This window comes from Squalius cephalus (assembly GCF_949319135.1).
Source record: "Squalius cephalus genome assembly, chromosome: 11".
NCBI lineage: Eukaryota > Metazoa > Chordata > Actinopteri > Cypriniformes > Leuciscidae > Squalius > Squalius cephalus.
Genome location: NC_137132.1, coordinates 38602041 through 38628321, shown reverse-complemented (window position 1 = coordinate 38628321; position 26281 = coordinate 38602041). Strand labels below are relative to the sequence as shown.

Sequence of the window (26281 nt, the reverse complement as noted above, 5' to 3'; positions counted from 1 at the left end):
CCACACAATATGCATATCATTTGATAGATCTGCTCATGCTGAACAACTTTGCCTCAAGAACCATTGCTGTCAATCAAACCGTTCATTAAATATTCACGAATATGTCTAAAACCTACTTTTGCGAACTAGTCCTAGGTTTTTCGCCCGATCGGAACCAGACCAGTCTAGGACAATTCTCTGGACTCTCTAGATCAATAATTATCAAAAAAAAGTTGAACTTTTGCATTTGTATGGCTGTAATAGGGTCATTTATAAAATGGGTGTGGCAAAATACACTCAAAAGCCTATAAATCCTAAATGAAAACTCAGAACTTCACAAAAATTGGTCAGCCTATGTGTCATAACATCATTAACAAGCATGCAAAATTTTATGGAGATCGGACGATAGGTGGCGCTATAACCTTTAAAAAGCTTTAAAACCATATATTTCCTATGGTATGTTGCTTGTATTGGCTGTAAATGGTCTTTTCCATCTCTGATCATATAATTTTCATATCATAATGTTCAAAACTAGTGCAATACAATTCTCTGGACTCACTAGATCAATAATTGTCAGAAAAAGTTGAACTACTTCATTTGGATAGCTATAATAGGTTCACTTCAAAATGTAGCCTTTACCAAGTGTCCCCGAAAGCCTATATCTCTTTAATGAATGACTCAGACCTTCTTAAAAACAAGTCAGAACATGTGAAATATCACTCTTGCATGAAAATTTTCAAACAGATCAGACAAAATTTGCCTCTGTAACAGTTAAAAAGGTGAAAATGATATGATTATAATGGCATATTAAGCCAATAAGTGGTATTTTACTGCCCCCTGCTGTTCAAAATAGTCATTTTGTCATATTGTTCTATAATTTATATTTAGACTTTATAAAATCACTATTTTAACATTTACAATTACATTTAGTCAAAATACATCTGTTAAAGTATTAGTATTGACAGTTTGATCACATCATACATTTCAAATGTCTGCATCTACAACATAATGTGTGTGTGTAGTCTTAGGTTAATCATCTGATTAATAGCTTGCAAAGACTTTGTGAAATGTTTATAGACCATTCAAATATATTTTCATAATGACATATCCCAATAGCATTGAAAAAACAACAACAACATTTGTCTTGTGTGTGTGTGTGTGTGTGTGTGTGTGTGTGTGTGTGTGTGCGTGTGTGCGTGTGTGTGTGTGTGTGTAAACATGCATTATGGAGTTAAAATGGAAAAACTGGTTTGCTTTAGTGCAGAAAAATGGTGAAAATCAAGAAGTTTAAAGTGAAAGTGAGCCAATATGTGGTCTTCTCCTGCCCTCTGCTGGCCATTCTACTTATTAATGAAGTCTACTCACTTATGCTTTTGCATTCATTAGACACTAAAAATCACTTATATAACAATAAAACACTAAAAAATCACTTATATAACAATTACTATTGTAGCACAATCATATTTTGTCAGAGTTTATCACTTCATTTTTACTGATACTTCACATAATTGCTAGCAATGTGGTAAATCATGGTAAATCACACTAAAAACATGGTAAATCATAATAAATAATTCTAGAATGTGGTGTATCAAGGTAAATCATACTACAATCCTGGTACATCATTCTAGAACATGGTATATCATGGCACATCATGCTAGAACATGGTAAATCATGGTAAACTATGCTAGAACAGGGTAAATCATGGTAAGCCATGATAAATCATAATAAACTATGGTAAATCATGTTAGAATGTGGTATATCATGGTAAATCATGCTAGAACATGGTAAATCATGGTAAACTATGCTAGAACAGGGTAAATCATGGTAAACTATGATGAATCATGGTAAACTATGATAAATCATGATAAACTATGGTAATCCATGCTAGAATCACAGTAAACAATGGTAAATCATACTAGAATGTAGTATATCATGGTAAATTATGCTAGAATATGGCAAATCATGCTAGAATCATAGTAAATAATACTAGAATATGCTAAATTGTTGTGGGAGGAGCCTATTTTACTAAAATGGCTATAACTCAAGAAGTAAATGAGATATCTTCACCAAACTCAGTACACATGTGTATGGGTTCAATTTGAGGTCACAGTAAACAATTCTATGGAGATCGGACCATAGGTGGCGCTATAACTGTTAAAAAGCTTTAAAACCATATATATCACATGGTAAATTGCCTGTATTGGCTGTAAATGGTCTTTTCCATCTATTATGTCAGTGGTTACATGCTTGCTAAATAAATCTTAATAACTTTTGATGCTTTTGTGCTTAAAGGCCTTAAAGGCCTTAACTGCTTGAACCCCGATAAATGCTGCTTGCAGCTTTAATTATTATTATTATTATTATTATTCCGCCGTAAAACGCATCGTGCAGCCCAAACCGTAAGAGCTGGAACTTTGAAACTTTGACAGATGGTAGTACAAAAATCGAGGAAAGGTTCAGAGATTATGACCCCGATTGGCCCATAGGTGGCGCTATAACAACCAAAAGCGCGAAACTGCTCATAACTCCTAGACCGTATGTCGTAGACTCAAGTGTCTTATATCATTGGAAAGCTGGACGCCTGACGAACAAAACGTATATCTCCGATTTCATTTCCGCCATGATAGATTTTCCGCCATTTTGAATTTTGTCAAAAATCTACTTTTGCGAACTAGTCCCTGGTTTTTTGCCCGATTGGAACCAAACTAGTGCAGAAATGTTCTCTGGAGACTGAATATCAATAATTATCGAAAAAAAGTGGAAATTTCGATTCACGGTCGCTAAGGGGCGCCAAAACGTATGTTGTGGGAGGGGCCTATTTTACTAAAATGGCTATAACTCCCGATGTAAATGAGGTATCTTCACCAAACTTGGTACACATGTGTATGAGCTTACTCTGGGGTCACAGTAAAAAAATCGCGACGATTGGCCTCATGGTGGCGCTATAAAATGAAAAAAAACATAAAACAGGCTATAACCACCTGACCGTTAGTCCGATTGACTTGAAAATTGGTATGCAGTGTCTTGGTCCAAGGTGCCATGTATGTGTATGAGGACATTGGCGTATCTCAAAAAACATGGCCGCCATCGGCCAACGAAGTTTGAGCACCTATTAGACAAGGTTAACGGAGGCCGATCGGAACGAAACTCAATGGGCATGTTCGGCTCATGGCCCTAAAGGTCTGTAAGAATTTTGAAAGAAATCGGCCACTAGTTGGCGCTAACGAGTTTTACGGCTCTGTAATCACGTAGTGTTACAAATATCCACACAATATGCATATCATTTGATAGATCTCCTCATCCTGAACAACTTTGCCTCAAGAACCATTGCTGTCAATCAAACTGTTCATTAATTATTCATTAATATGTTAAAAACCTACTTTTGCGAACTAGTACTAGGTTTTTTGCCCGATCGGAACCAGACCAGTCTAGGACAATTCTCTGGACTCTCTAGATCAATAATTATCAAAAAAAAGTTGAACTTTTGCATTTGGATGGCTGTAATAGGGTAATTTATAAAATGGGCGTGTCAAAATACATTAAAAAGCCTATAAATCCTAAATAAAAACTCAGAACTTCACAAAAATTGGTCAGCATATGTGACATAACATCATTAACAAGCATGAAAAATTCTATGGAGATCGGACGATAGGTGGCGCTATAACTGTTAAAAAGCTTTAAAATCATATATTTCCTATGGTAAACTGCCTGTATTGGCTGTAAATGGTCTTTTCCATCTCTGATCATATAATTTTCATATCATAATGTTCAAAACTAGTGCAATACAATTCTCTGGACTCACTAGATCAATAATTGTCAGAAAAAGTTGAACTACTTCATTTGGATAGCTATAATAGGTTCACTTCAAAATCTGGCCTTTACCAAGTGTCCCCGAAAGCCTATATCTCTTTAATCAATGCTCAGACCTTCTTAAAAACAAGTCAGAACGTGTGAAATATCACCCTGAACAAGCATGAAAATTTTCAGACAGATCGGACAAAATTTGCCTCTATAACAGTTAAAAAGGTGAAAATGATATGATTTAATGGCATGTTAAGCCAATAAGTGGTATTTTACTGCCCCCTGCTGTTTAAAATAGTCATTTTCTCATATTGGTATTGGTATCAGCCATGGTAAATCATGATAAATGATGGTGTGTGTGTGTGTGTGTGTGTGTGTGTGTGTGTGTGTGTGTGTGTGTGTGTGTGTGTGTGTGTGGTACAAATAAAACAAAGGTTTTATTTTCCAACATGAAAACAAACATAACAGAGTGCTAGTGCACAAACAATAACCGACAATGATAATGGATGAGAGGGGAACTTAAATACACAGATCAAGACAAGGACAACAGGTGACGGTTATGATGATGAGGAGCAGGTGATGATGAGGAGGGTGATGAGGAGCAGGTGCAGGTGATGACGACAGATGGTGAATGTGATGAAGACAGAAGGTGAATGTGATGAAGGTGAATGTGACACCAATATCACTGAAACATTTGTGTGTGTGTGTGTGTGTGTGTGTGTGTAGCATTATTGTGTGTAGCATATGTAGCAAGTATGCATTATTGAGTTAACATGGAAACACTGGTTTGCTTTAGTGCAGAAAACTGGTCAAAATCATGAGGTTTAAAGTGAAAGTGAGCCAATAAGTGGTCTTCTACTGCCCTCTGCTGGCCCTTCTACTTATTAATTAAATTTTTCCACATGTGCTTGCATTTATACTTGAATACACACTAAAAATCACTTATATAGCAATAACTATTATAACACAATCATATTTTGTCAGTGTTAATCACTTTATTTGCACTGACACTTCAAATAATTGCTAGTAATGTGATAAATCAGGCTAGAAACATGGTAAATCAAAGTAAATAATACTAGAACGTGGTATATCATGGTAAATCATGGTTAACTATGCTGTGTGTGTGTGTGTATGTGTGTGTGTGTGTGTGTGTGTGTGTGTGTGTGTGTGTGTGTGTGTGTGTGTGTGTGTGTGTGTGTGTGTGTAAGCATGCATTGAGTTAACATGGAAAAACTGGTTTGCTTTAGTGCAGAAAACTGGTTTAAAGTGAAAGTGAGCCAATAAGTGGTCTTCTAGTGCCCTCTGCTGGCCATTCTACTTAATAATGAAATATTTTACATGTGCTTTTGCATTCATACTTGGACACACACTAAAAATCACGTATATAACTAACTATTATAACACAATAATATTTTGTCAGTGTTCATCACCTCATTTGCACTGACACTTCACATAATTGCTAGTAATGTGGTTAATCATGCTAGAAACATTGTAAATCATAGTAAATAATACTGAAATGAGGTGTATCAAGGTAAATCATGCTAGAATCCTAATAAATCATTCTGGAACATGGTATATGATAGTAAATCATGCTAGAATCATATTAAATAATTCTAGAATGTGGCAAATCGTCGTGGGAGGAGCCTATTTTACTCAAATGGCTATAACTCAAGAAGTAAATGAGATATCTTCACCAAACTCAGTACACATGTGTATGGGTTCAATTTGAGGTCACAGTAAACAATTTTATGGAGATCGGACCATAGGTGGCGCTATAACTGTTAAAAAGCTTTAAAACCATATATATCCCATGGCAAATTGCCTGTATTGGCTGTAAATGGTCTTTTCCATCTATTATGTCAGTGGTTACATGCTTGCTAAATAAATCTTAATAACTTTTGATGCTTTTGTGCTTAAATGCCTTAAAGGCCTTAACTGCTTGAACCCCGATAAATGCTGCTTGCAGCTTTAATTATTATTATTTTTCTTCTGCCGTAAAACGCATCGTGCAGCCCAAACCGTAAGTGCTAGAGACTTGAAACTTTGCCAGATGGTAGTACAAAAATCGAGGAGAGGTTATCAAAATATGACCCCGATTGGCCCATAGGTGGCGCTACAGTGCAAAAAACAAAAAAAAATCATATTTTTGCTTAAATCTCATTAACCGTTTGTCACAGACTCAAGTGTCTTATATCATTGGAATCCTTGGGTCAAGCCGAACAAAAAAGGCCTCAAGGATTTCATTTCCGGTATGCAAATTTTCCGCCATTTTGAATTATGTCCAAAACCTACTTTTGCGAACTAGTCCCTGGTTTTGTGTCCGATCGGAACCAAACCAGTGCAGAAATGTTCTCTGGAGTCAGAATATCAATAATTATCGAAAAAAAGTTGAAATTTCGATTGACGGTCGCTAAGGGGCGCCAAAATGTTTGAAGAAGGCGGAGCCTATTTTACTAAAATGGCTATAACTCCAGAAGTAAATGAGGTATATTCACCAAACTCGGTACACCTGTGTAAGAGGTCAATCTGAGGTCATAGTAAAAAGATTGCGGCGATTGGCCACATGGTGGCGCTATAACATGAAAAAAACATAAATCAGGCTGTAACCACCTGACCGTTAGTCCGATTGACTTGAAAATTGGTATGCAGTGTCTTGGTCCAAGCTGTCATGTATATCTATGAGGACATTAGTGTATCTCAAAAAACATGGCCGCCATCGGCCAATGAAATTTGAGCACCTATTAGACAAGGTTAACGGAGTCCGATCGGAACAAAACTCGGTGGGCATGTTCGACTCATGGCCCTAGAGGTCTGTAAGAATTTTGAAAGAAATCGGCCACTAGTTGGCGCTAACGAGTTTTATGGCTCTGTAATCACGTGGTGTTACACTTATCATCACAAAATGCATATCATTTGATAGACCTGCTCATGCTGAACAACTTTGCCTCTAGAACCATTGCTGTCAATCAAACAGTTTATTAATTATTCACGAATATGTTAAAAACCTACTTTTGCGAACTAGTCCCTGGTTTTTTGCCCGATCGGAACCAAACGAGACTAGGACAATTCTCTGGACTCTTTAGATCAATAATTATCAAAAAAAGTTGAACTTTTGCATTTTTCGCATGGGTATAATTGGGTCATAAAGAAAATGGGCGTGGCAAAATGCAAACAAAAGCCTATAAATCCTAAACAAAAACTCAGAACATCACGAAAATTGGTGAGCATATGTGCCATAACATTCTAAATAAGCATGCAAAATTGTATGTAGATCGGATGATAGTTGGCGCTATAACTGTTAAAAAGCAATGGTAAATTGCCTGTATTGGCTGTAAATGGACTTTTCAATCTATTATTTCAGTGGTTAAAAGCTTTCTAAATAAATCTTAATGTCTTGAATGCTTAAATGCCTTAAAGGCCTTAAATGCTTGAACCCCGATAAATGCTGCTTGCAGCTTTAATTATTATTATTATTCTTCCCTAAAACGCATCGTGCAGCCAAAACCGTAAGGCCTAGAGATGTGATACTTGGTCAAATGGTAGTAGTATTGCTCGCTACTCAGATACACGGACTTAGCCAAATCGGCCCATAGGTGGCGCTACAGCGACCAAAAGCGCGAAACTGCTCATAACTCCTAGACTGTATGTTGTAGACTCAAGTGTCTTATATCAATGTAATCAAGACCTCATGGCAAACAAAACGTATATCTCCGATTTTATTTCCGGTATGCAAATTTTTCCGCCATTTTGAATTTTGTCAAAAACCTACTTTTGCGAACTAGTCCTAGGTTTTTCGACCGATCGGAACCAAACCAGTGCAGAAATGTTCTCTGGAGTCTGAATATCAATAATTATCGAAAAAAAGTTGAAATTTCGATTCACGGTCGCTAAGGGGCGCCAAATTGTATGTTGTGGGAGGAGCCTATTTCACTAAAACGGCCATAACTCCAGAAGTAAATGAGGTATCTTCACCAAACTCGGTACAATTATTTATGAGGTCAATCTGAGGTCAGAGTAAAAAAATTGCGGCGATTGGCCACATGGTGGCGCTATAACATGAAAAAAACATAAAACTGGCTATAACCACCTGACCATTAGTCCAATTGACTTGAAAATTGGTATGCAGTGTCTTGGTCCAAGGTGTCATGTATGTGTATGAGGACATTGGTGTATCTCAAAAAACATGGCCGCCATCGGCCAATGAAGTTTGAGCACCTATTAGACAAGGTTAACGGAAGCCGATCGGAACGAAACTCGGTGGGCATGTTCGACTCATGGCCCTAGAGGTCTGTAAGAATTTTGAAAGAAAACGGCCACTAGTTGGCGCTAACGAGTTTTATGACTCTGTAATCATGTGGTTTTACACTTATTGTCACAAAATGCATATCATTTGATAGATCTGCTCATGCTGAACAACTTTGCCTCAAGAACCATTGCTGTCAATCAAACCGTTCATTAAATATTTGTAATTATGTTAAAAACCTACTTTTGCGAACTAGTCCTAGGTTTTTCGCCCGATCGGAACCAAACGAGTCTAGGACAATTCTATGGAATCTCAAAATCAATAATTATCAAAAAAAAGTTGAACTTTTGCATTTTTCGCATGGGTATATTGGGTCATAAAGAAAATGGGCGTGGCAAAATGCACTCAAAAGCCTATAAATCCTAAACGAAAACTCAGAACTTCACGAAAATTGGTGAGCATATGTACCATAACATTCTAAAGAAGCATACAAAATTTCATGTAGATCGGAAGATAGGTGGCGCTATAACTGTTAAAAAGCTTTGAAAACCCTGTATTTCCTATGGTACATTGCCTGTATTGGCTGAAAATGGTCTTTTCCATCTATTATGTCAGTGGTTAGATGCTTGCTAAATAAAACTTAATAGCTTTTGATGCTTTTGTGCTTTAAGGCCTTAAAGGCCTTAATTGCTTGAACCCCGATAAATGCTGCTTGCAGCTTTAATTTACATTTGTAATTGCTGCTTAAAATGATACGTGACATAAAACTGTCTGACGTTGTTTGTTGAGACATCCTATGACGACGGCAATAAATAGCTTTAGACGCATTTGTTGTTGAACTGGCTGACATCGATTGAAATGACTATTTGCTCAAAAATCATAAAATACACTTGTAACAGCTTTTCATTAAGCTGCTGTTGTACTGGTAATAGGAGTGAGCAAGTAATCAACGCGTATAAACTCCATGAACACAGATGTAAGATGCAACCAATGTATTTTATTTATTGTGCTCTAATTGATTAACGTTGCTTCCAGTTAGCTTCTTGTAGTGTCTCATTCTTTGTTGTTCAGAGAATCAAAGTCCATACCTTGCATAATACAGCGCACGAACATTGTCCATATTCCATGTCCTTGAACATCACTCTTTACCAGTGAAGCATGGTTAAGCACCATTAAATTCAATCCAACACAATCTTAGAAGCACGGTCAGCATAATAGTCCACGTAGTACATGGCTTGACACGGTCAAAAACTGTGTGCTTCAACACTACCAATACACCTGTTGTCTAATTACACATGTGCTCCTAATATGCCAATGTCAGAGCACCCCCAATAGACAAATATATAATTGCATTAAAATGGCTCCTACAACACTTACTTCTTCTGGAGGTGACGTTGGATCGCGAACAGTAGGCAACGATCCACACTTGAGGATTAACTTTAACCCTCGTTCACTAAACAGTCAGTCAGAAAATGATTCGCGCAAACATAAACGTATTTAGGAAGTTTAAGTGGCGCCTTTTCTTCATAAATAAAATCCATCCGCTGCGTTTTCAGTGGCTCTGATGTCAGTGAAGACCACTATGTCCATTCTTACATCCCACAACAGAACACCTAACGTTACTCTTCTTAGGAGACATTATCGGCTGTCGTTGATGGTGTACAGATCAAATCTGCTTTTCTGTAGTATGCATTATTAGCATGGTGTTTACTGAGTTTAATAATATCGTTTATTTCTTTTAATATCAGTCTAATAGCGTTTCAGTGCACGTGGGTTTCGTGACATCATCGAAGTCCCATTTCATTGGCTAGGTGCCAACCAATAAAACGGCTCCTTTGACCCCCCCTTCTCCCGCCCCCCTTTCTCTCTCACCGCCTCTGAGTTTCAAGTGCACAAGTTAGTTTTGCACCTGATATATCGCGAAAAGAGTAGCAAAAGTCAAGGCGCGAAATTTGAATTTGCAGTGACAGATTTGAGAAGTTGCAAGTGCCTAATTGAGGTTGTACCGCGAATGTGAATGTAAGATTAAACGCAAAATATATATTACAAGTTTGTGTCTGTCGTTGTATTTCTGTGAATGGCATTTTACACATTTGTGTCTACTTGTCTGCAGCTTCAGATTCAGAATACAGGTTTGTGACTATTGTCTGCGAGTGCAAATTTCAACATTCAACTTCAGATTTTTATTTTACAGGTTTTCACATTGGAGCTGTGAGTGTAAATGTTCATGTACAAGTACGAATAGTTATTGTACAAGTTCTCAAATTCACATCTACGTGCTCTCGAGTTTTGCTACTGATTTACCTTCATAGATCACAGAGGGCGGGGCCTATGCCAAAACCAGATTGTCAATCAAACCACGTCGGTGGGGCTTAGCGCAATTCTACGTCACAGTGAGAGCAATCTTAGAACAGGGCGTTCTGAGACAGTGCTTGTGATTTATTGAGATAGTAAAAAAACTACTGGGTGGATTTTTATCATTCTAGGGTGGTTTTGCTCACACAATGCCAACACACATTTATGCTCAAACACCATGTAAAAGTGAATTTTGCATAATAGGTGCCCTTTAAACACAAAACCTCATCTTCAAGCACTATTCACAAAACCTCTGACTCCTCTTGCAAAATGAAACTTTCGCCTCAAAACAGTTTTACCTGTGTTCAAAATCAAACACTGCTCTCAAATCATAAACAAAGTGATCAAAATGATATACACTGTCAAGCAGTCAGTAAACAATACACCAAAAAATAGAAAACACATTGTTCAAAACATATAGTTCTCAGGGAGAAGTACATTTTTAATCTCAAAACAATTTTCATATTTTTCCATCATTGTCTTTTGATGAATGAAAACATCATAGTAGCTCAAAATTGATCAGAAATTACTACTCTGCTTTGCTCTTTGCAATTTTTTGTGTTCTTCCTCCTCCTTGTACCCCTATTTTTACAGTACTGTACCCTGCATCTCACAAACTTGTCCTTTGTCTCTGTGATACTGTAATTCTTGTTCTTTGTTGATATGAACCTGCAACCAGTCTAAATCTATTGAGCAGTCAGTGCTGTTACAGTTTTTCTCGATTGCTTAAACACTATAACCAGGCTTTTGAACTAAAATTTCAAAACCATAACGCCATTTATCAAAAAGCACACCCATTTCACTAAACTATAAACACTATTCCCTGTTTTGACACATGAGTCAGATTTGTTGAACTGTCACTGCAAAACTCTACACACAAATCCCTTCATTTCTCATTGCCTAGACCATGTTGTCATATAGAAAACACTAGCATTCAAAATTGTTCACTCAAGTCAGCACAGCTTCAGCTCAGTTAGCACACAATTACCCAGGTGGAAACACTAAGAGTCAAAATTTAACCCTCTGGGGACCAAGGTGTTTTTGGGGCCCTTGAGATGTTCTGACATGCCTTGACATTTGTGCTTTTTTCAGTTATTTATAAGCATGTTAATGACAAAGGTGTAAATTCACTATATATAGCACAAACAGGGCTACCATAATATGCGAGCAACTTGTATGTAGATGTTTGTATTTTTAAGAGAATAATGTTTATGCGTGGTTATTGGAAAAAATAAAAATGAAAGTTGCTGAATTAAGACCACAAAACACATATTAAATATGTGTCCACAAGACTTTTGACCAATGGATGTGGTCCCTTTGAGTTCTAGCTTCAAAATTATATGAAAATAGTCTTGCTTTATCGTTCACAAAAAAAAAATACATTGATTTAAATGGTGTAAAACAGGTTTTGCTTGGAAAGCCAATATGCGAGGGGGAGGAGTAGTTTACACCCACTCTGCATAATGACTCTGCCTAATGAGCCATTCATTCAGGTGTGACACTGACTGAGCCACAATGCAAGGACAAAGGATGTATTTAGAAGAAGACTTATATTGACCATTTAAGATTTTGCTTACATCTCTCTTGTAAATATGTTTTGCTATTTTATTAAAAATGTTACAATTACAACAATAATTACAATTTCAACAATATTTCAAGTGTACTCTTTCTTTGTAAAAAAGAAAAAGAAAAAAGATTATAGGCCTACATTTTATCATATGTATTCATTAGTTTGAATATAGCCAACATTGGAACATCTAACATCTTAGTCTATGACTTTATTTTTGACAAAAAAAAAAAAAAAAAAAAAAATATATATATATATATATTAGAGGTGGGCATAGATTAATTTTTTTAATCTAGATTAATCTAGATTAATTTTGAAATTAATCTAGATTAATCTAGATTAAAATGGCTCATTTGAATTCTGCCGAAGGCATTCAGAGTATGTGTGCTACCCAAATAATGACTATAAAAGTAAGTCTTTGAGAACGGGTTTCTCAAGCCAGGTGGTGCATTAGACCAGGGGCTCATCTCCTGTTTCCACAATGCATCACAAACTGCTTGAGAAAGCTGTTCTACTCATAGACTGTAAAAGGTTACTACTGTACTGTTACCGTCCGTAGGCAACATTAGGTAGGCCTATGTTATTATCAACTACTATAGGCTATCAATTAGGGATGGGCGATATGGCCTAAAATCCATATTGTGATATACATTGCAGCCTCTTGCGATAACGATATTATAATAAAACCATTTCAGAACAGGTTACACAGACCCTGCTAAACAACTGCTAAATGTTTTTTTTTTTTTTTTTTTTTTTGAAAGGGTGTATGTAGTTTTGAGAACATATATTGTGCAAAATTGTAAGTATACAACATAATTTTGCAGATAAATAAAATTTAAGTACACTAGCTGCAGAGACTTAAGTAGGTCTAATGTTTATTATGGCTTGGAGCTTATGAAACCCCACATTTAAAATTAGAATATTGTCTAACTGATGTCTTTTCAGTTAAAAAGAAACACAACAACGATTCTTAAAATCGGGCGCTTTTAATAAAAAGAGATTATGTGCTACACCACTCACTAAGATATATTGGGAATAATACGCGCGCGCTGGTATTCAGTTATATGTTTCGTTTTGAATTTGAGGTGGTAGAACGGATTAGTCGTGTGTTAACTTACCGAACTGTTACACCACACAGTCTACGTCGGACGGCTTAAATACAAACCAAGTCCAAATAATGGATGTTGCACGGATCTTTTACACCAGCTTTCACTTTCAGCCGTGTTTACTTAAGATGACGACGAATATGATGCGTTGCAGCCGGGTGTTCCTCGCGGCCGCGGGTAGATTGCGTCATCATAGCTTGTGTAGCTTGAGCCAGCTCCCAACGCTCCCAACCCAACTTGGAGAATAGATTAACGGCGATATTTTTTTTATCGCGCGATAAGAGTCTCGCGTTAACGCAGCGCGTTAACGCCGATAACGGCCCACCACTAATATATATATATATATATATATATATATATATATATATATATATATATATATATATATATATAAAACGTTAGATATGAGCAGAAATTGCTAAACAAAAGCTTATTTTATGTGGCAGTATATTTTACAGTAGCCTAAAAACTGTACCCAAATCTAGTCAACAAGTGACTGACTGTAACATTGTTTTTATGAAATATTAGGGCATATAAATGCTAATTTGCAGTTTAATACGTTGCTTATACAAATACATTTTATTTCAACATATTCCAGTCGATTTTTACTCATCTCAGTAGGCTATAGCAAAGCAGTTTATTCTTTCACACACAGACGCGCGATTTATATTTAGGCTAAACAGTCTTTACAAATATGTACCCTTCATTCATCTCACAGAAAGGCGAGTCATATTATAGAAATGCGATTCATCTTTTTGCGGTTTGCATAGGCCTACACTAACGTTATTCCATAACGTTATTCCACACTTGAGAAAAGAAAACAGCCTACCTCACTCCTCAGCGGGATCTGCTCCTCATATCAGGATATATTGTTCCTCATATCAGCACTGTTCTGAGGAATCTTTTCTCCATAAGGTAGGCTATATTCTGCCTCACTCGATCGCGACGCGCTTTGTTTACAGCTGATGTGGGCGTTTCACAGATCTTCAATAGTTCTCAGAATTTGCGTTTGAATAGCACGCGCTCTCCGGGGAGTGGTCACATTACTGTGAATTAGCTCGTAATGAGCTCGACTGGAGTCGCTCTCTTTTTATACAGATTACAGAAGATGAGAATATTTGTTTTTTATATAAGTTACTTCATTTAACAGATGCGATCTCAAGCTTTATGCCCGTGGGTCTGTTTGCCTGTTTGACTGAATTTTCGCGGAGTTATAGATCATTTTCGAACGCGTTTCAAATGGGAGTTTACTGACAGTGAGAAGGCAGAAATCGCATCATGTTAATTTTTCTTTATTTGTCAAAAAGCAAAACACTTTATTTTTATTGTGAGTATACAGAAAAAAAATAGAAACTGAACAGGATCGTTTGATGTATTACACGAAAATGAAAGATCAAAATTAACAGAGCATTTAGTGTTTATTTTCATTGCTAAAAAAAAAAAACGAGCAAAACGCGCGGGCACGTTTTTGGTCCCCAGAGGGTTAACACACATCAACCAGATCCTTCAATAGATATATAAAAGGGCCCAAATCAGTTTATTGTGTTTTGGAACAATGGACCCAGAAAGACATGAAGGAAGAGGGATAAGAATGAGGAGGAGGAAGGGCAAGAGCAAGAAGACGAGCAGTCTCAGATGAAATTCAAGCCACTCTAGTTGCCCATGTCTTTATCAATGGTATGACTATGAGGGAGGCTGGGCTACGAGTAAGGCCAAATTTGAGTCGCTTTACCGTCGCCTCGAGAACCTTCAGGGAGGAGTGGTGGCAAACAAAATTCTATCACTGAATAAGAGACAAACATTTCCAATAGTCTTTGATGAGGTTTATTTTCTTGCAAGAAAAGGCCAGCAGTCGTACAGTCACACAGAGCGGCTGCAGAGTGTGACAGTGAAGGGAGGGGTTATCTTTCTAGGCCAATGATGGTATTTCAACCATATGTGGAACATTCTTAGACGTGTCCATCATATTGTATCCTTGAATGGAGGCCCTCCTGTCACGACCAACACTCTTTACCAGTCCAATACAATTCCATATTAGAATAAGGTGTGTGTGTTCTTTTACTACGTTATGTTGGTCACACACATCTTACTGCAGGGTTGCCAACTCTCACGCATCTCGCGTGACAGTCACGCATTCAGCCTCAATCTCACGCTCTCACGCTCAACAAAGAAATCTCACGCAAAAATAGACATTCTTCTGTGCTGTATTTTTTTTTTCACTCATGTGCACTAAATTTCAGAATTACTATAAACAATTCAGGCTCTTAACTACTGGATGGACCACTAGTTATGGCGCAAATTAGTTAAAAATCTCCCAGAACCTAGAGCGAGCACGCATGCGAGACAGAGACTGTCGTCCAACCGATAGCGCGCGCACGCACGGCAGAGAGGGAAAGTCTTACAACTGCGCATTTTATCAGTTGCGGCGCCTTCATCTATATCTACACTGCAGCACGACGTATATTCACATCAAATGTTAACGCAGAGGAACGGGACACTGCAGTTCACAAAAGTTCATTAATTGCATGTGCTTTAAAAAGCCTTGCCGGTTAAACATGTCATTCGCTGCTGATGCGCTGTTCAAATATGCGCTTTACTGAGCGCGTACACTCGACGCGCACATGCACTAAAAGCCTGTTACTGGACTAAAAGTTATCTTTTGAGTCTTATATTGCGCTAATACTGTCAAATACAGACAAAGTTTACATAAACAAAGTTGGTTATGTCTAAAGTGAAAGCAAACAGAGAAAATTAATTAAAATCTGCTTGTCATGAGTGTATATTAGACGCGTCGCGTGCAGTTCTTAAAGAGACAGTAGCCCTAATAATAAACATGCTGCCGCTTGTTCTTACAGTTTTTACCAATTGCTTACACATGTTTTCAAAACTAAGTCTCCTTTTTTCAAAACTCTACACACAATTCTCAAAACTGCACACACAAAATGCAAAATGCCTCACATCTATGGAGCTAGAAGAGTCTCAATAAAGATAAATGCACAAACTGCATTCACATATGCACACACAGGATACACAAATGCACACACATGATTCATAAATACACACACAGGATACACAAATGCGCACAAAATTCACAAATGCACACACAGAATTTAAAAAGCACAGAAGATTCACAAATGCATACAAAATTCAGAAATGCACACAAAATTCATAAATACACACACAATTCAGAAATGAAAACAAAATTTACAAATGCACACAAGATTCACAAATGCTCAGGACAAGATTCAGAAATGTATTTCTGATGCACACACAAATATATCTTGATTTACAAACTGCTTGCGGTCTGTGAACTTCACTGCATTTGTGTGTGAATTTTGAGACTCCCCTGACTTGGCTCGACACACAAATGCCTTTTTTTAAACAGGGAATGACCTGTGACCAATCAGATACGTCCCTTGTTTTAGCCAATCACAAGAACGCACCCCACGTGGGAGATTGTTTACTTGTAAGCCAATCACATGAAGTGTGGGCGCGAGAGGTGGGTGGAGTTCTGCCAGTTGGTTTAGACCGGCTTCTTAGGCGGTGGGCCAAGTCCGTCTATCTCGTTTAGTTTTTGATTTGACAGTTACTCAGCAGCTGTGTGGCTCATTTTTGTCTGTATGAATAATTCACAAAAAGATTAATGATTGTTTCCAACGCCAATTGTTGCACATTAAAGTATAAAAATAGATTTCATTTCGCTAGCTGATCACAAACGTTGGCCGGAGTGAGATCCAATCAACGCTTGTGTTGTTACCTTGTTGAATAGATTTGGCCAATCACGTTATTCGTTGAACCGACGTCGCGTCAGTTTTGAGTCTAGTACAGTCTACAACCCAACGTGAAGAGACCGGTGTGTCTCGGCAAGACAACGTCAAGGTAAGATTTGTTTTACAATGATTATACACCCCTATATCTTAATGCTTTTCATGTTGTATTTAAGACTGCAAGCTATAGTTCGCCGTGAATATATGCGTTGTCGTCAGTGATGCGCGGGTCAATGTATAAACAAACCGCACCCGACCGACGTTTTCAACTAACCCGCCCGCAACTCGGACCTCAAAAAACGAAAAAGAAAATATTGTACCCGACCCGCTTCCTGACCCGCATTTTTTTAAAGTAGCTATAATGCTCATCGTAGCTATTAATATAACTTAATATTCTAATTTTGTCAAGAATTATAAAAAATCGTCAATATAAGCTCATAATTTGAACTAAAATAGTCTAAATGTTTAGTTTTAAAAACAATTTTAAAAAGCTGGCTATGTCTATTTTGATGTTTCTGCGCAAGTTCAGCAGACAGTGAGGTTCGGGTTTGTTCCGATCAGAGCTCGTGAGCGGAGAGCGCATTTCTGAATATTCCGCTCCGCTCATGGTCGCTCGCCCAACCCAGATGGCCTGCTGGTTCGAAAATATGTGGAATAAGGGCTGCCTCCGACTATTTTTTTTTTTCTTGTCGACTAGTTGTTCATTTAAGCCATTCGTGGACAAATCGCCCCTTTATATTAAATTAATTACTTAAAGGCTAGCCTACAGGAATACGCGTAATGACCGCACGCTTAAAGCTTGCCACAAAGAACCGGTTGAAGTAATGATTATGAATGTGTCTAAATTAGCAAGGAGACATTTAATTGTTTAGTAATAAACTGGTGTTTTCTGTGTCGCTGCAAAGATGAAGTTGACAATGCGGAGATTGCGGACTCGCCATGAACGCCAGAGAGAAATGTACATTTCATATGGATTAGCCTACATAATCAGAGAGTATAGCCTATTTATTTTGGTTTGAATATTTTCGTTTAAAAGTAGACATTTCAAGCTTTCTGTAATATATAGCCTATATTTATCAAATCTGTGAGGCACAAGTTGAGTTTCGGCGCCCTCCAGTTCACATGCAGTGATCGCGTGCGGCGCCTTATTTTGTCTGCTATATATTTGCTTCTTATTTAATAAATACGGGCAATTGATTGATAAAACATTGATCAAAATTAAGATACAATTTATACAAAACGAAAATCTTTTAAAAAGAGTTTTCTATAAAACAAAACTTAATGAAGTCGTCAAAATCATGTTTTACCAAAAACAGCGCCGTTGCTAGGAGGGCGTCAGCGCCTCTGCCTCTCAGCGCCTCTGCCTCACGAGTGGATGATAGCCCTGAAGACGCCTAGCAATGATATACCTTTAGTGGTAGTATACCTTTAGTTAAGTTATCGCAGCGCGCTAAGAGACAATGTTATCGGAAAATGCAGCCCAGGTATATTCATAATGGAGATTCCAAAGCTCTCTTCTTTGGTCAGAACCATGGAGAGCGATCGCGGATTTACTTTTACAATGCAACACAATATTTAAAGAGCATCAAGCTATTACAATCTATATTATGTATACGCACAGATAATATAACAGTAGGCTATATTAGTAAATATTTTTTTATTAGGTTAAGCAGTGATTGGATAACGTTTTTTTATTTTACTTTTATTTAACGTTTTTAATTTAAGGCCCACCCACAATTGGTCTGGCTTATCCAAAACTGGAATCCTGGCGCCGTGCCTGCTTGGTCGTGCCAGTTTTGTGGTTATCAAATGTGTAAATAGCATCGCAAGAAGTAGCCTACACATGACAAAGCCAGCACTTTGGTCATCATCTTTCATTATTTCGGCAAATGTCTCCCACACTTTGCTCTTTCTATTTGTGTATTTGCGGAGCTTCCACTCCCCAGTCTTCACCTTTTCTCTTGCCGCCTCCATCTCTACCTGCAGACTGAGCTCGTGCGTCATCTTCGCGCCAGTTATTCAGCCAATAAAGTGTAAATTAAATTTAAAACGTATTCATAGAAAATTGTGTCTAGAACTATATCAATTACAAAGGTTTAATTGGCATCTTTATTTCAAACGATCCGACCGACCGCGACCCGAATATCATTAAAAATATTTTTGGATGACTCGTAACCGCAGGCACCCGCCAGGGACGGACTGGGGCTAAAAAACAGCCCTGGACTTTCTCCCAAATAGGCCCATCATCCGGCCATTCGCCTCTAGCCGTGTGCGACAGACACTAGTCAGGATGTGCTGATACTACAGTATATGCCACAATACTGTAGCCTATCAGACAAGGTATTCACAGCAAGTAACATCTCAAAACCAATTATGATAATTGGGGTTGTATTTATTAATGAAGCCTCAGCCTTCAAATAAAAACAAAAAATGTACAATGCCATAAAATACAAATAATGAAATGTCACTGGCTACAGTAACCCCAAATTACACAAACTTGTAATTATAAAACATATAGTTACTATATACCAGGGTCCAACTTTTTTGTGTGCGAGGGCTACCTCAAGGGATAAAATAATCTAGAAGGAATTTTTATTTCTTACTCCAATATTTATTATACATAACATGGTGAAGATTTTTTACTTTTCACCATCATATGGGAAATAATAAAATATCTTGATATTCTGGTTCAGACTTACATGCGTTTAAAAAAAAAAAAAAATTCCAAAACAATTTTTTTGTTGATTTTCTATAAACCTATTGTATGTGTTATCAAAAACAGTAGCCCAAACATTTAGTATAAATATAAATGAAAAAAAAAAATAAATTAAAAAATAAAAATAAACTGCCATAACTTCTAAACAAAACATTACTGCATTAGGCTACATTTTACATGACTATATTAATATAACAGAATTTTTAATATGAATACAGGCACATTTCTGCCAAAAAAGTTTGTTTTACTAAAGTTAATTCATAAGTTTTGGTGTGAAATGTCTTCTAACTGGTTTGTTCTTGGAACAATGTTTCGCCTGTTTTTTTTGTTTGTTTGTTTTTTGCGTCAATATGTTGAGAATATCAGCGTTGTTTCATCTGGCTTTTTACAAGCTTAAATCACATAGTCATTTGTGGGTTTATAATAGAGATAGAGAATTCTGCGCTGAATTTAAATGCTTCTCAGTGGATCGCGCAGCTCTGTGTATAAATGTTCGCGTGATCGAGATCAGCGTAACGTGCTTTGGCCGCGATCGCTGTTTTTTGGGCCGAGCTAATAATGCGCTGCTCAGATCAAACAAGTTTTGTTCCGCTTTTTGAGATTTTGCCATTTGATGTTTCTCATACGCAACGCAAATGACAGCGTATAATCAAAGAGAGTTGGGTAATTTTGTGGAGGCAAAAGTTCAAATTGAAACGTTTAGTTGAAAAGGTCGCAAAAATTATACTATTTATTCGAAGTCTGGAACCCCGACGGCAAGTTGTGGCTATTTAATGTATTTAGCGGGCAACTCACAGGCACCACGTTGGAGACCACTGCTATTCAAATATAATGTAAGCAAATTTAAAAGTGCAGCCTTATAAAACTAACTTTCTGTCAGTGGCTATAGGCCGACTCTTCTTCCTCAGTTGTTGTTTTTTACACGTAGCATATAAGTGATCGTATTAGTGCCCCTGCTGTTGGCTGTTCATATTGCTTTATTAGACTTTTTTTTTTTTTTTTTTTTTTTTGTGCCGACGGCCCTCGGTTTTCCAGAACGCACAGATTGTCAGTCCGTCCCTGGCACCCGCTCATTTCGGATCAACCCGCGCATCACTGGTTGTTGTTGATGAGAACAGTAACGTTAGCCACGAAAGAATGTTGGTAAGTGGAGCAGTAAAGCTAGGTCTAACGGTATGCTGCTTAGGCTAATCCAAAATAATCATTCGGTACATACACAATAAACTAAGCAAAGAGTATTCAAATACGGGATTATTACGGGAAAAATTTTAAACGGGAAGACAGCAGGAAATAAGTCTGACTAAGGGAGAATCACGGGGTAAACGGGAGGGTATGTCCAGGTTGGTTACAGCAAGCTACCTAGGCTACAAGTAAGCTAGACTAATTATCAGCTAAAAAGAGTGCAAACCAAAATAAAGAATGATTTCAAATCAACTTTATAGTGGTAGTCATGGAGTTATTTAAGCCAATTATGGTTGATTGTCACAGTTTATACAATGACACAATTCTGTGCATGGTACATCTGTCAGTGGTTGGGCTTCACCTACACAACAGAACAGGTATAAAATGGAATATGGTGGAAAAATATTTTAGTTAAAGATGGCTGTTTTTGAGCTATTTAACAAAATTATTTGTGGTCAGAACTGCAGTAGTCGTAATACAAATGTCAAGATGAAAAATGTGATTGAATATTATCTAGTAATGTGCGCTTTCTGTGTTTATTTATCTGAATATAATTCAGTTGTTTATCTAACACGGACAGGACAACATCATATCTCTCCACACCCAAATGACTACAGAGGTGATCGTTGACAATCATCACATCAACAGCACCATGATGGAGCAGGTCAAGATCACAGAGTTGCTTAGTATCCACATCACAGATGACCCATCTTGATCTATCGACACCACCAACAGAACCTGGCCAAGAAATTCCAAAAACCTCTGCACTTCCTCCCACAGTTGAGGAAGGCTCATCTCCCAAAAATCCATCCTCTTAACTTTCTATAGGGGAATCATAGAGAGCCTCTTCCTTCCACCCCCACCCTCCAGTAACCTAAGGGCAGCTGATTGACTCTTGCACAAATACACTGGTAGTTTACACTATGATGCTGCTACATTGTTTTATTTTTAAATTTGCTATGAACATTTGACCCCACTTACACTGCCTTTGCTACTTGTCATGTCATCCACTTACACAATAATACTATATTAATTAGGGATAAGGCACGATTTTCAAATATTCGATTAGCTGATTTTATTATAGAATAGGATGTGCGGGATGATTGTCTTTAAAAAATCCCCATGTTTTAGTTGTGGTTATAAGTTGCAATCCTAAATTCACAGAAAATTTTTATACATTTAATAAATATATTCTTAATATTTGTTGTTTTTGTTTGTGTTTAAGCGTATATATATCAATATTAATTTTGAGACTTGAAATGTAAACTCTCAAGGGTTGGATTTCTAAATATATGTTGGTTATGTGTCTATTCAGAATGACTTCTGAGCAACAACCTTTTTTTTTTTTTTTGGGTATGTCATATGCATCACTTGCATATCATTATTCATTCACGTGAAAACATGTTTAACAGTACCAGACATTAGGAAAATATGACATACGGATGTGCCGTTACAGTCAAGTCAAGTTTATTTATATAGCGCTTTTCACAATAGAGATTGTATCAAAGCAGCTTCACAGTATTAAATTAAAACAATACATCAATGTTTGTTTCTAGTGGAAAACGTCCACGTTTGGTAATGCTGATCAATAGTATTGTTGATTGATTAATTAAATTAAATATCCCCAACTGAGCAAGCCATAGGCAACAGTCCATTGCATTAATAAAAATAATTTGTGTGTAGGCTACATTGAACAGACTTTGCCCAACTTGTCTGGGAAAGGAGTTACAGGGCTTTTTACATTTGAGGCTAAACGGATAAAACACCTAATTTTTACCTCAGTATTACTGAACTACATTACTAAAATTACATTTTTTAAGATTAAAGCAAAATTAAAATTTCAAGAACGCAGCTTCCTGGTCACTGACAAAGATTACTTTGCCTCCGCCGTAGAATCTGTTCATTATTTACATTGGTTGTCAAGGAAACGGGAGGTTTTCTAACGTTATGATTAGTACTCCTGCTTACTTGCCGGTTTAAAAAAGTAAGAGTTTGTAAGGACATTTTGCGTCAAATGTGCAAACAACAAAGTTGGAAACAATGTCTGCAGTACTTATACGATTTTATTACATGGCCTCAGCAAAAAAAAAAAAAAAAACGTACACAGCTGAGAGGTAAGTATTAAATTCGTAATTTCGAGGTCCGGCCCACTGCCTCAACCATAGACTGTAAAAAATGGTCTCAACCAACTGGCAGAACTCCACCCACCTCGCTCTAGCGCTCGCGCCCACACTTCATGTGATTGGCTTACAAGTAAACAATCCCCCACGTGGGGTGCGTTCTTGTGATTGGCTAAAACAAGGGAGGTATCTGATTGGTCACAGGTCATTCCCTGTTTAAAAAAAGGCATTTGTGTGTCGAGCCAAGTCAGGGGAGTCTCAAAATTCACACACAAATGCAGTGAAGTTCACAGACCGCAAGCAGTTTGTAAATCAAGATATATTTGTGTGTGCATCAGAAATACATTTCTGAATCTTGTCCTGAGCATTTGTGAATCTTGTGTGCATTTGTAAATTTTGTTTTCATTTCTGAATTGTGTGTGTATTTATGAATTTTGTGTGCATTTATGAATTTTGTATGCATTTGTGAATCTTCTGTGCTTTTTAAATTCTGTGTGTGCATTTGTGAATTTTGTGCGCATTTGTGTATCCTGTGTGTGTATTTATGAATCATGTGTGTGCATTTGTGTATCCTGTGTGTGCATATGTGAATGCAGTTTGTGCATTTATCTTTATTGAGACTCTTCTAGCTCCATACACATCTCCTTCAAAATGCAACACTGCATTCAAAATGCTATAAACACATGTCAGAAAGAAGCATTTGCATCAAATGGCAAACACTTTTTTCATAATAATAAATTTTTGTATATACCATGTAAACACTGCTGTTCTAAATCTAAAGCTCTTTGGTCTTTCATAGGCTTATATCTACATTTCAATACAATGTTCTACAGTGAAAGTAATCTAATGAGAGAGGTAACAAGTAAACCGGAAACGCCAATGCAATGTAGAAACAAAAAATATTTTTTCTTCGTTTTTCTCGATTGTTTACACACATTTTCCAAAAGCATGCCTCATATTCTCAGAACTCTACACACAAATCAGAAAAAAAAACACACAAAATGGGCAAAACCCCTCAATTCTCCTGCAAAATGAAACTTTACATTCAAAACAATGTTATTTCTTCTCAAAATGGTATTTTGTTTATGACATACACAAACCATCATATGAATAGACATTTATAAGAACCAGTTGAACACTGATGTGCTCAATGTGAAACACTATGATGAATGCAAAACACTTCTTCTCCATTCATCATAATGACTTAGGCCTTTTTTTTTTGGTTCAGTGTTACACTTACTACAGACAGTACATAGTAATACAAGTGTGTTGTCAAATATTTGAGAATATTGTTTTTATACTCAAAACACACAAATACACTGTAACAAATATATGTTATTTTTCCCACAAACAAAACAATGTACACAGTGTACATCCCAACCAACACAAAGTTGTACATACAGTGGTCTACATACAAAACAACAGAAGAATTTACTGTATACAGTTACAGTAAAAAAAAAAAAAAATCATATGTTGGCATCCATTGCTCCATTGAAGAGCTGACCTGTTGCCCTTTTATGCTAAAGCTCTGATTGCTAATTGTAAAAAAATGGGGGGGGGGGGGTTTGCAGTCCCCAGTGCTAAGCTTCATCTCTTCTCCATAACAGGTAATCTGACCTTTAACCTGTTTATAGGCCTATCTATACTACAGTAAAGCAGTGATTGGTTAGTGATCAGTTAAGTAATTAGTGTTTGCATATGTGACGAGTGTGTCTGTGTGACCTGGTGAATAAGTGTAGCATTTTGATTGGTTGTGTTTGGAAAAGGAAAGCAAGTCACTTCCTGATAGATCTTTGTGTTTTAGGTAGAGAATTGTGTGTAGTGTTTTGAAAAAAGTGTTTTATGCAATTGAAAACTGAGTCAAAGGCTGAGAAATAGCTTAAGGTTTTGAAGATTTGGCATGTAGTTTTGCACTTTGAGTGAGAGGTTTCAAAAATCGTGTGACATGAAAAGATTTTGTGTGTAAGCAGTTGGTAAAAACTGTAAAGAGATAGTTCACCCAAAACCAAACAGTTGCTGGTCCCCATTGACATACATAGTAGGAAAAAAATATACTATGGAAGTCACAGGGATACATCTACTGTTTGGTTACTGACATTCTTTCAAATAATGTTTATTTTCAACAGAAGAAAGAAACTTATTCAGGTTTAAAACAACTTAAGAGAGTAAATTATGACTTTTTGGGGGGAGAACTATGCCGTTAATGTTAATAAAACAACAAAACACACAGAGGAAATCATTCACTGTTCTTGACTGAGAACTTTAAAGGAGAACTCCGGTCAATTTTAACATTGAGCTCATTTTTTTGTACATTTGGAGTGCTGTCAATACAGAGAACAACGACAAAAAACGGTGTTGCCTACACCGAGTTATTCTATTTTTAAAATTTGCACCCTGTTGACTTCAATAGGGCAAGTAGTAAGCCTGCTTTTTAGCCTCTTAACATCCTTTAAGTGTCATTACAAGTGCACAGAAAATGTGAGTGATTCCTTCCGAGTGAACACGGGTGGATCTGACTGCAGTAGATGTTAGAGATATTAATAAAAACGAAGTTAATTCAGCCAGCGCACATACCTGTGTTTACATCCTGTTTTCGGTGGAAGGCCATAGTAATCGATTGTCGAGTTCACGCGCGTGATCATTGGTAACTAAACCTATGCGCGTGAACTCGACAATCGATTACTATGGCCTTCCACCGAAAACAGGATGTAAACAAAGGTATGAGCGCTGGCTGAATTAACTTCGTTTTTATTAATATCTCTAACATCTACTGCAGTCAGATCCACCCGTGTTCACTCAGAAGGAATCACTCACATTTTCTGGGCACTTGTAATGACACTTAAAGGATGTTAAGAGGCTAAAAAGCAGGCTTACTACTTGCCCTATTGAAGTCAACAGGGTGCAAATTTTAAAAATAGAATAACTCGGTGTAGGCAACACCGATTTTTGTCGTTGTTCTCTGTATTGACAGCACTCCAAATGTACAAAAAAATGAGCTCAATGTTAAAATTGACCGGAGTTCTCCTTTAAGTCTGTTGTGTTTTATTTTCATATTTGTCCATTTAATTACTTTCTTCAATTCTACTGTTAAATACACCTATAGCTGAAAAAATAAAGCACTGTTTATTTCATTTGTATATTAAGTTGTGTATGTGTAATATGTATCTCTGTTCTTAATTTTTAATAACAAAGAAAATAGTGACAAAGATTTTATCTTCGCCACTTTGACCTAAATGTCTGCCATTCATTTTTATTTTATATTTTGTTACCTATATTTTGTTATAAGGCTTGTTTTTAAAATAGGGACATTAGTTTGGCTGTAATGCTCAGTCACATGCAAAATAGTAAAACCAACATGAAAAAGAATCATGATAAAATCGTGATTTTTTCTGGAAAAAAAAAAATTGTGATATTATTGCCATATCGCCCACCCCAGGTGTAAAAA

At 36.9% G+C, this 26281-nt stretch overlaps 1 protein-coding gene across 1 annotated transcript in view; it reads left to right on the top strand.

The window, feature by feature from the left end:
* The window catches only part of LOC307167879 (NACHT, LRR and PYD domains-containing protein 12-like), a gene marked incomplete at its 3' end in the record, with an annotated part of 147578 nt that overhangs the window by 109152 nt on the left and 12145 nt on the right, over window positions 1-26281 (top strand). The window lies entirely within an intron of this gene.